This window comes from Athene cunicularia (genome assembly GCF_003259725.1).
Source record: "Athene cunicularia isolate RWA chromosome 6 unlocalized genomic scaffold, athCun1 chr6_part2, whole genome shotgun sequence".
NCBI classification, from domain to species: Eukaryota; Metazoa; Chordata; class Aves; order Strigiformes; family Strigidae; genus Athene; species Athene cunicularia.
Window position 1 is genome coordinate 4,546,951 of NW_020799106.1, and position 10,973 is coordinate 4,557,923.

Below are 10,973 nucleotides of genomic sequence, written 5' to 3' on the forward strand. Positions count from 1 at the left end.
CGGGCAGGAGGGACGAGCTTGTATAAGTAAAATTTACTTTGTCAAATCCTGGAGGCTCTCTGAAAGGTAAAAGTATTTTTAAATCTTGGCCTCAGAAAAAACATTCCCTGCTCTCAGGAGATGGCTACGTTTCTAGGACAGCTGATAGCTTGTGGTGAGATGACCACAGTTTAAGAATTTAACAACATGAAGATGGCTTAAGCCAACAGGTATCATTTCACCACAGAGCATGAGAGCAGAGCTCCTGAAGCACAGCCGAGGAATGACAGTTGTGTTAAGCTACAGCAATGTGATTGCCTCTAATTGTCTTTTATATTCTAAGAGCTAAACTATCCTTGTTCCAAGGCACTGGTCAAAATATTGCAAGAAATGCAGGACAGAGCAGAAGAAAGGTTATTTTCAACTTGCTAGGCTTCCCACAAAGTCTTCACATTCTACACACAGATTTAACTGATTTTATCATTTTGGTTACATCAGAACATCTTTATATCAAAACAACCAACTTCTTGTTACCAACCTCTTTTTTTTAATGCCAGTTACATGCCACCCCCTTGAAGTAAAATAGCTCAGGTTCACACATAAAGATTGAGATGAGATAAAGGAAATAAAAGATAATGAATCAACTGGTTTTGTAAACAAAATAAGCATCTGTAATGACAAAGCAGCCAATGCACTGACTCTGCCCTGAATTACATTGCACACTGGCCCCTTGGATCCCAGGACTTAAAAATCACCTTTGCTCTCTCTGTCACAGGTCAAGTACAGCTCAGCCAAACCAGGAGATTTGTGCCAGTTTGTATTTCCAACAAATATTGAATTCTCCTTTTATAAGTCACTTAGAAGTCACGCTTGCACAATTATTTGCATACACAGCCACTTTATTTCAGCCCCAAATACAAAAAGCTATTAACAGTTGGCCAGATTCTGCTCTCATTTGCCCTAGTACAAAACCACGTCATTTCCACTAAGATCAGTGGAGCTTAAGTTTTGTACCAGACACGGGAGAGCAGAACTCCTTTTTCACTGAGGCAACTCGCAGTGCCAGTGAGTTGCTGTGCCTGTGGCACACCCAGCCTGGAGGCTTCTGCTCTGCTGCACATGATGCCTCCTCTGCTCGCAGTCCTTCTAAGTCCTCTGCAGTCCCACCGTATCCTCGCAGGCCTTTATTTTAAATGGACCTTGTTCCACAGACAGACCAGAGCAGGTTACTTACTCCTCTTAATTCATTTGATTTACAAGAAGCACGCCAGCTGAGTAACACTGAACAAAAGACAAAATTGTTTCTACTGTGTATCTACACACAATAAAATGAACCAGTCAAGCAAACAAAGTGTACACAACGTGCCCTATTATTAACTGAAACCAGAAGAAACTCTCTTCTGTACTTCCAGTGCTTATAAATGCATGCCTATGCCCTAAGTAACCTAGAGCTTCCAGCAATTACTTAGTCCTCAAAGCTCTGAGTCAAGTTTTCTCCACAGTATTTACTCCCTGGGGCTCCCAGCAGGTAACAAATAACTGGTCTCCAACCCTGTTTCTTCAGAGCCCTCCACACTGAGGGCAGATTTTGCTCATTGTCCCTGACAGATCACCTGGTTTAACTTCTCCCGGGCTGCCTTCATTTGCTTTACCCATCCCAGCCACTGTCACACTCCCAGGCACGGCACCATTCCCAGTGCAACACCTGGGCAGTGAGGGACAGGCAGCTAGGTGCAGGGGACACCAGGAACTGGGGCACTGGGTAGCAAGCACTCTGCTGCCAGTCAGGAGGCGATTACGAGCGCTGAGCAGGCACAGCAACAGGCTGAGAAAACAGAAATCTTAATCCCTGCATGCCCGCAACAGCTGGGTTAGGAGTTATTGTCCCGCTCTTCTACAGATACAGCGTTTAGAAGTTGGTAACAGTTGCTTTGTACATTTATTTCTTTCTGGTAATGTAACAAAGCAATTGCCAGTTTTAAGAAACGTGACTATGACCGCGATGAGGTACGTCCAGAGGTACAGCCCTCGGTATAACACACAGAGAGCACTGGCCAAACAAGCTCTCATTCCTCCCAGCAGGGAATCCGACCTCAGACCGGATTCACACTCCACCCCCTGCAGCAGCACCTTGCAGAATTCTGTCCCCTTCTGAGGATGCATTTTTCTGCCACCTTGTGTGACTGCACTGACAGCTACGTAGTCCGAGATCCAAATTCCCCCAAACAATTCCCCTTCTATGAAGGGAAAATGAATTTATTACACAAATACAGGGCACAATGAATCACCCCAGCTTGACTACTGATCCATGTCAAAAAAACAATGCTAGTTTCAAGGGCCCTCTTCTGCCACCTTTCCACTGAATAATTTGAGGGGAAAAACTTGACATGTCACAGCACTGATGCTAATTCATGTGTCATTTTACCCCTACTAGAGTTCACAGAAGCAGAAAAGTGTCAGATTTTTCAAGTGGGAGATGCTAAGAACTGGGTTTCAACTCCCTGGTAAACCTGGAGAACAAGGCAAGGGGCCAGCTCCTGTGCACGAACCCCCAGTGACTCAACTGAAGCGTGCACAGATGAGACGAGAACCAAGAAGAGAATGGGATGATCCCATTCCAGCTGTATACAGCCAGATTTGTAAACAGAGAAACTGGTCACTATCTTGAAGCGGAGTACTATCATCTCAGTAAAGCAGCAGTACGACTCTATGCATTCAGTGTTTTAATTCTCAGACAAACTAGGGTAAAAGCACATCAGATTTACAAAACAGCTCTTAACTGCTTAGAAAGGACAACTGTAAGGCTGCTTGGGCAACCCTGTTCGTACCTTGTTGAATAAGGAATCGGTGGCTGGACACTGTAACGTACTATTTCCCTATAATATCAGCTTCGGATCCTTCTGTTCTGCCCCCAATACCCATGTGCTGACACAGCATAGATAAGGTTTACACGTATGTTTTATTTAGCACAAAATAAGGAACAATGCTGCAATTAGCATTCAGTTTTAACATTATATATACACATACATAGATGCAGATAACCTTGAAAAGTCAGGTACACATGTGAAAGCAGGGTTTTTTTTTTAACACTCCCCCAAATATTTCTTACCACTACGCGAATCCCTTCCGAAGTCCCCCTAGTAGCATCAGTACAAGTCCAAATGGTCACACGGAGGAGGCCCTCGCTCCCCCTGCACGCCAGGAAGAACTCACCCCAACACTCTAGGATAAGGATAAAGCTTTTAGCCTTAAAAGTCACAAGGACTACAGCCTACCACAGGAAGACAGCAGAAGAGATCCAGGGCATCCCCAGAGACTCTGTTAGGTGAAAAAAAGTAAAGCATGCAAAGTTACTTAACCGTTTTGTAGACTTGCAGTTCTGTTGGCATCCTCGTACGGTGTGATAAATTTAAGTGTATACATAAAAAATACAAATACAGTCACAACCCTGCCATGAGTTCCATGCAAACAGCTCTCTGTAAGCCATGTCAGCTCCTTCTACATGCCTACACAGGGCTCTCTGCAGGATTAGGACTGTAAACGATGTACATAAATGCTGGTAAAGTGTGTTTACATAATATGTAAATAGATAAAGAAAAGTACATTCACACCAACTACTGAGGAAAGAAAACAAATCATTTTTCTACTGCTAAAAGTACTGAATCACTTACCATCTGGTTTGGGAGTAAAAAAAAAAAAAAGACTCAGTCCAATTCAGCTACGAAGAAAATCCTCTCTAAAAAAAGTAATCACATGCTAGATCCCCCTAAGTTCAATCTCCAATCATTTTAACATGGAGACAGAGCGCTTTGTTTTCCTGGATGAAAAGAAAAAAAAACAGTGAGAAGGATGTGACTGGTTAGGCCCTGATCCTGCAGGCTCTCAGTACTTAGTTATGGGGAATAGCGGAAGCTATTTTTCAGGAAAAAGATGAATCTCTGCATCAGTTTCTGCTGGAATGCATCCTAATTTTCCAAGAAAAATCTGCCACACTTTTGCTGCCATGCTGTGAAATGCAAAAGTAAAAACTCGATACTAAATAACTGAACTAATTTCCCATTATACCTTGGTAATATTTGGGTTTTTTTCTTCAGTCATCTGAAGATATACCTATGCACACGGTAGCATAGCTCAGAAATGGTACGTTACCGCCAAGTTATGTTATTTGAACAGGAAAAATGCATGTGGTCATGTAAATACTCCGAGTACTATAGCACAACCACTGAAGGTCATGCTTATAGCTCTGGCAAGCATTTGTCATTTCCAAACTTGTGACTTATCACTTTGCCCTCAAACACACAATTAAAATTACTTTCTTCATGTTTAAAGAAACTAAGATTTTTCTATCATCATTTCAATCCACACTTCAAAGCCTAGCTTAGGCATAACACTTATCTTCTAAATGTATGTTCCCTTTAACAGTCCCACCACTGTGCCATGGAATCAAACTGCCCCCTTCCCTCCTTGCCTCACTCTCTGCACGTCCAAATGCCAGCTCAGGTCTATGTGCTGCTTCTCAGCAACATCCCCCTGACCTCATTCACTGCTATTTCATCCTTCCTTCTTTCTTTTCCCCCCTGCCATTTTCCTCTACTAACCAACTGTCAACATTTTCTAATTGATGTTCTTGTATTTTAATACTTTTGCTTTGGAAATAGTGAAATCCTGGTTGATAACCACAACTCAAAGACCAATAGTGCTGTGTGGGTGGCTGTAACAGTTCTGTGGGTCCTGACCTTTTTCTTGTCCTTCCCTCAGTTCATCTCCCTTGTTCAAACACTTGCACAGAACTTTATTCCTCCTCCCAGAGGCCTTGAGTTCAATACAGACCCTTCACCTATGGGACAAAAAAGGATTTTACTGGATTTATTGATTAACCTGAATAGTACAAACACCTGAAAACACTGAAATTTCCCTGTCCCACTAAACACCTTACCCACTAAGTTTTGCTGTTCACCTTTTTCTGCTGAACGCCAAGTCTTTCCATGAAAAAATGATTCTATTATTTATTCAAAATAGAAAATTTTTCTTTGGCTATTCCTTAAAAATTACTTATTCTTTCCTTCTTAAATTTAGCACTATTGATTAACCCTGTATAGATTCCATTGGGATAAATTTGATCCCAAATTGTTAAGAAATTAAATAGTTCTCTCTCTTGCGGAAAAGAGATTCTTAAAATAATGTGTTACATGTATAACCAAAGCAATCAAGTTACTATGGCTTCATGCGTTACTGCTTGTCACGTGTGTGACGACCATACCCAGTTCTCACTCGTGACTGAAAAAGAAAAGCTTAGCTTAAAGATAGTCTGTGCTAAAGCATTTTTGGCAGTGAGGGAAGGCTATGAGTGAGCATCAAGCAGGTTACAGTGACTCAGCTGCACAGCTTAACTCTTTAAGCCACAGAAACAGCATTACTTTAGACCTTGCTAGTAAAGTCGCCTCAAATTTGGTGAGTAATCACCACTTAGCGTAGCACAAGCAGGGGTAGACCCACACCTCACACCCTCTGGCACCCCAGAGTTAGTAAACTATCTACTTCCAACCCTCAGACTCCAACTGAGCAGAATCACACCCTACCCTAGTACAAAAGCGCTTATATACCGTACCTATCTCAAAGCAGGCAAAAGTAAATATGGCACTAAAACCAGCGATAATGGGAGAACAGACATGCCCAGAGAGAGAAACACAAGGCTTTCCCTGCAGGGAGCAGCTTTCCTCATCACTGCTCAGTGACAAGGACTCTGTAGATCCTTCTACGCTAAGGGGGCTTTCCCCTGGGTCCTATCAACAAAACCTTCCCTTGCCATTTGAAATCCAGCTGCTGAGGGGAGGGCTGAAGGCCAAGGGAGGGCTTCTGAACAGAGTTGACCTTGCAAGCTTTCTCCCACCCTCCGCTCTCCCACTGAGCGACTAAACAGGACCCTCGGGATTCTCTGAAAATGTAACAGAAAGAGAAAAAAACCAAGTGGAGTTTGGCCCTGAGGTAACAGAGGCCAGAGGGGCCTTATGGGTCTGTCAGCCAGTGACAGAATCCAAAGGACCTACAGGGAAGTGGTTTCAAAACCAGTGGATAGGGCCATGCTCTGAGCCCAAGAACCTGCCCAGTGCCAGGGAGCTGGCCCCGGCGGCTCCTCCCTGGCACGCCTGGAGCAGCAGGGGGTAGTGCCCATGACAGAGCACAGGCTCTGGGTGCTCCACTTCCCCGGCTCGTCAGGGCCTGCCGGGGCAGACACAACCCCTCACGTAACCCCTCACACTCTAACTTATCAGGACTACAGCCAGGTATGACTTTTGTTCTGTACCAACTATCCCAGGAAACAGATTTCAACTTTCCCAACAGGTAGTGCCAGCATTTAAATGAACAGTAATTTATATCAACAAAATGATAAATGGTTTCTATGCATTTTGCTGCTTTTGAATGTAAAATATCAAGTATCAAATCATTTTAATACAACCAGAGATAGACATGCAGGAAAAAAATCACAAGTAAACATACCACGTCTTTAACTGTGTCTCTTCTGCTGTCAGTTAAAAGACTAAAAGTGATGGTCCAAACTACAGTGTTCCGTACATTCCAAAATTAACCAAATTAATGATTCCCTTTTATTTCTAATTACATTCTTCACAACATAGTAGCCATATGCATTCCTGTTGTTATTTTATTTTGAAAGTTACGCCAGTAATAAGAGTGATAATACAGCTTTTTGTGGACTCACAATTACACTTGTAGATTGAGCTGTGGGTTTCTTTCACCTCAGTAACTATTAAAAAAAAAATAAAAATCTTTTTCTTACCTTCCTGCCTGTATCTAAGCACTCAGGATTGTGGACACTTCAACAGTATTCTTGAATATATTTTTAAGTTTCAGACATAAAGGTCATATTTTTCCCAGATTACATAATCAGATTATCTTTAGAAAACATTAAAGATACATGAAAAACTTAGAAAAGTCAAGTAATAACTCTTTCCATAACCATTAGGGGATTTCTTCCTCTTTCTTTTTTTTTTTTTTTTGTCACAGTTGTATACAACTGCCAAAAGTATTGTGCAGCTCCACAGCTGCAGTGGCTAAGAGTGATACCACACAAGCAGCTCTGGGCAGAGATACCTTCCTGCAAACTACAGGGTGAGACGGGAGCGAATAAAGGGAGAGCAGTTTCTAACCACACTGGTAAACATCGTCTTCTTCCTCACATCCAGGATCGGTCGCAGACAGTCAGAGAGTTCAGAAGGAATAAGGCCATGACTAACTTGCAGCACCCACCACCACAGTCTAACCTGGGCGGCCTCAGAGACATCAGCACAGATCTGACTTGCACCAAGTCAGAAAGCACGGAATCCGTGGAGCTAAACTCAGAAGATCAGAATGAGGCTCCTTATCTCTGCAAATTCATGCACAGGGAGTTGCATGCTGCACAGCCTTTCCTACTCTGAGTCACTCCTGCTCTAGGCTGTTCAGTAGCAAACTGTCAATAAAACTCATTAATGATGTGCTTTATATAGAAATAGTGCATTTAACTGAGAGGCTACAACAAATGAAGAGTGCAGCGAGGGGTGAATTACGTGGTTAATGGAATACAGGATGTGTGTCAGTAAAGAAGTGGTAAAGGTGGGTGGGAGTCTTAATGTTACATAGATCTGCTTGAAGTTTGGTGTATATATGAACCTAATTCCCCTTTTGATTTCAGTACAGTTATATCTAGCACTCCTCTGTGTTTCTACCAATACATAAATTCTCTGATGAATAATTGATAACCAACTTTCTTTTACGTAAGCCATTACTGGAGAGCCAGCAAATATTACAGACATGTTTGTCTTCTCTCTTTTTTAGCCTTGCTCTCATCTGAATCATGTTTGGCTAGCATTCATATCTATCTCCCTGATTGGTGGTAGCTATTAAAAAAAAAATATATATATATATATACACACACCCTGACAGAACTGGTTGCAGGCACAGTGCAAAAAAGATGTTCTTCGACACGGATTCTTATTTTCCGTCCTATGTAAACACACATCTGCAGTTGTTGGCAACATTATAGTAGAGGATGGTTTCTTACACTGCCTGTCCAAGTTCTACACCTTGTAAAATATTCTAGCATTGTGACACAACATTTAATTACAGCTAACAACTGACCTTCTAAGCAGACGGCTGTCATTTTTGTCCATCCAACAGTGTTTTACTTGATGCTTACAGGTAATTCTAACTTCTCAAACCAAATCAGGAGGAAACAACCCTGAGGAGAAAGTGAAAAATGATCAAGGGATATTTCACAAGTTTGGGGGGAGGAATTGTAATACATAATAGCAACAAAGAAGTGAGAAGCTGAAAAACTGTCAATCCCACAGGAGAGTTCAGATAGAAAGGAGGGAAGCCTAGAAGTAGAGGGGGGTTGGGCAGGAGAAAATAGCTGTAACACTTTTCAAATGGTTCTTTCTGTGTGAGGTGGTGGTGGTGGGGGAGAAACCCAAACACTGCAGGAGACCAAAACTGTAACCTGAACCTGACCTCCCTCACACTGGCTGTATCATAAAACCACTGGGCTGAACTTTGGTCATTGCATCACCAATGCAAAGCAGTCTCAAAGTCCAGTCAAGCAACTACATGGTGATTTTTTTTTTTATTTCACGTGCACTCACGATGGTAGAGGCCAACTGAGAACATGGCCCTTCAGAAGAAAAAACATGTCAATTTAATTGACAGTTGGCTGGACAGCTTGCTTTTCTTTTGAGGTTGGGCTTGCTTTTTTTTTAAATATTACTGCACAGAAAAATGTGGGCGTGATATGTCATTTAGCTGGAACGTTAAGTGCCAAGGACATATTTTTGTCTGTATCCATTAGAAATGGAAATCAATACAGTAGTTAAAAACATTGAAGACCGTAAGTTGATCAATTATGCAAAATATAAACCTTATCACTGATGTAACGTGGCACGGGGAATGTTCACGTAAAGATGTTCTTGAGATCTTAAAACATCCTTGTAGACAGGACGTGTGATTCATGGTTTACAGAATGATAAGCACTAAAAGGGTCAAGTAACTCACCTAATATCACCCAGCAAGTCAAGATCAGGCTGAGATCAGAACTCAGGATCCTGTTTTTCCATACGGATCTTTCTAACAACTGCATGTTACTCCCAAGCACACAATGTCCTACCAATACCGAGCATTTCTGTTTCCACAAAACGGCTTGGTTTTCTGCTGCATAGAAAAAGAACCAGCGTGTTCAAAAGTGAACGTTCTAGCAAGCATAAAAAGTAAATGCTAAGGCAGGACACAAGATAGGTTTAGCTGATAGAGAGATAATTTATCATTATCAGTGATAACGACAACTGCCAAAAATTCCAGTCCATACCTTCATGATTCAATTGAGTTGTCCCTGCTTAAGAGGGCTGAATAGAAGAGCACACTGAACACGGAGCCTTCCAAATCCCTTGGCGTCTGACAAAATGCCAGTTGCCAACCAACACAGCAGCAGTGCGACCATCGTCCTCAGCAGTTCATTATTACAACACAGAAAGGCTGGCAGGTAACTGAAGACTCCACCTCTCAACTCGAGGTGTCTGCCCCCTCATCCTAAAGCATCCTGCCAAGCAGACCCGTTCTTGCTAGGTATAGAAACGCTCACCTGGTGTTCACCCCATGCTCCTAACACTGGCACTGGAGAGAGAAATTACTTAGAACATCAGTGTGTGAACATAAAACAGCTGAAGACTGCAATGCGTTGTAGCTTCAGGTGGAACTCAAAAGCAGCAACTCGAACTCCTCTGTGAAGAGGAAGCAATAATGCCATGTCCTAAACTTGCATTCTGTGCATCAAATTTATTTATAGAGGGAGGGAAACAGGTTTGGGAAGAGAGATTCAATTTACCAATCTTTCTTTACAGTATCAGTATTTCATCCTCTACCAGGCCATCACATGCCCACACCACCTATATGTCTGATTCATGTGTATAATAATACGTAACAACACTAGACGGCCACATGTATCGTACTTAAGTTTAATGTGTATCTTAAGACTTCAGTTTGCCTTTAATCAGGAAAACACATTGGTCTACCTTGGTTTTAAACTAATTTTTTTAACTTGGTGGGCTGCAGCCACTGGAGTCTTATTTATTATCATTCAGCTGTTTCTCAGAACCCTAGCCAGCTGGGCCTAGACCTGGTACGCAGGTGCTGAATACCCGCTTAAATCACTGAACTCGAGGTGCTATGAGCCTGTATGTTGTTATGATGAGAGCCTAACTTTGTTTAACAAATCCCAGCACCAACAGGTTAATTTTGGACTTCAAAACCACAATATTTCTAGGCGTGATCTGCTACGCGCCGTCACGTGTATCAGAAAGAAGGTAACGGGATCGTTGCCACAGATATATAAATGAAATAAACCGTTGGATGTAACGCCCTGGCGGAATAAACAGTGTAGCCCTCCGCGTACATCAGCCTGAAACAACCACACGCAGGCTCCACCAGGCTGGAACTGAGCCAAAAGCTTATCCATCCTTTCTGTCACACGTGGATTCTCCGAGGATCAGCGTCTGGAACTCCATGTGCTCGTTCGATGTTCATCTGTGGTTAAAGATAAGGAATTCAGATGGAGTCACGCTCCCAGGGACGGGAAGGAGACACCCCAAGGGCAGCACGTGCCGTGCAGCGAGAGCTTGACCCAGTGCTGCAACGGGAGAGGCTGTGTCGGGAAGTTGGAATCTGAGAAATTTGCCAAAATGGCTTAAGTTGTAACAAGCAATTAGCGATCGAGAATAAACCCTCTGCACAGTCCGTTGTGTGCCCGTGACTTGCGCTGCCGTGCCCGGCGTTACGCGGCCGAGCTACGAGCCGGGCAGGGAGCTCCTGCCCCCTCGGAGCCGCCGGGGGGGGAACGCGCCGCACCGGCGCTCCCTTCGCCACCGTGACCGCCGGTGGCGGGGGCCGAGCCCCGCGCCGCCGTTCCCCAGCGCCCCACCACGGGGCTCCGGGCTGCGGTCACAACCAGC

The 10,973-nt window shown here is 43.3% G+C and overlaps 1 long non-coding RNA gene across 1 annotated transcript in view; it reads right to left on the reverse strand.

Moving 5' to 3' along the window:
• LOC113481839 overlaps positions 1-10,826 on the reverse strand; it is a 59,443-nt gene extending 48,617 nt beyond the window's left edge. The window contains exons 1-3 of the long non-coding RNA XR_003398733.1: positions 9,025-10,826; positions 8,116-8,215; positions 3,651-3,796 (exon numbers count right to left, since the gene is read on the reverse strand). This is a non-coding gene — a long non-coding RNA (uncharacterized LOC113481839). The remainder of the gene's footprint in view (positions 1-3,650; positions 3,797-8,115; positions 8,216-9,024) is intronic.
• Positions 10,827-10,973: the final 147 nt, after the last annotated feature.